Source organism: Myotis davidii, unplaced genomic scaffold (assembly GCF_000327345.1).
Source record: "Myotis davidii unplaced genomic scaffold, ASM32734v1 scaffold324, whole genome shotgun sequence".
Taxonomy (NCBI): Eukaryota; Metazoa; Chordata; class Mammalia; order Chiroptera; family Vespertilionidae; genus Myotis; species Myotis davidii.
In genome coordinates this window covers 431,549-431,877 of record NW_006295053.1, presented here as the reverse complement: position 1 = coordinate 431,877, position 329 = coordinate 431,549, and the positions used below count along the sequence as shown (strand labels likewise).

The 329-nt window shown below is 52.9% G+C and overlaps 1 protein-coding gene across 1 annotated transcript in view; it reads left to right on the top strand.

The window, feature by feature from the left end:
• Window positions 1-329, top strand: part of MAN2A2 (mannosidase alpha class 2A member 2) — a 53,939-nt gene that overhangs the window by 20,543 nt on the left and 33,067 nt on the right. The gene's annotated exons all lie outside the window — the stretch shown is intronic.

Sequence of the window (329 nt, the reverse complement as noted above, 5' to 3'; positions counted from 1 at the left end):
CCCAGTGCAGCTGCTGGTCCCCACCCAGGACACGGGTGGGGCGGCGGCAAGATGCTGCGTCAGGCCGAGTCCCGTGATGGCTCTTCCCTTCCCACCGTTTTTTTTAAAATTGATTTCAGAGAGGAAGGGAGAGGGAGGGAGAGAAACATCAGTGATGAGGGAGAATCATGGATCAGCTGCGTCCTGCACGCCCCCTCCTGGGACCATATGCCTTTGACTGGATTCGAACCCAGGACCCTTCAGTCCCCAGGCTGACACTATCCACTGACTTGAACCAGCTAGGGCTCCTCACTTTTTTTTTTTTTGAAATAAGAATGCCATTTATTTTA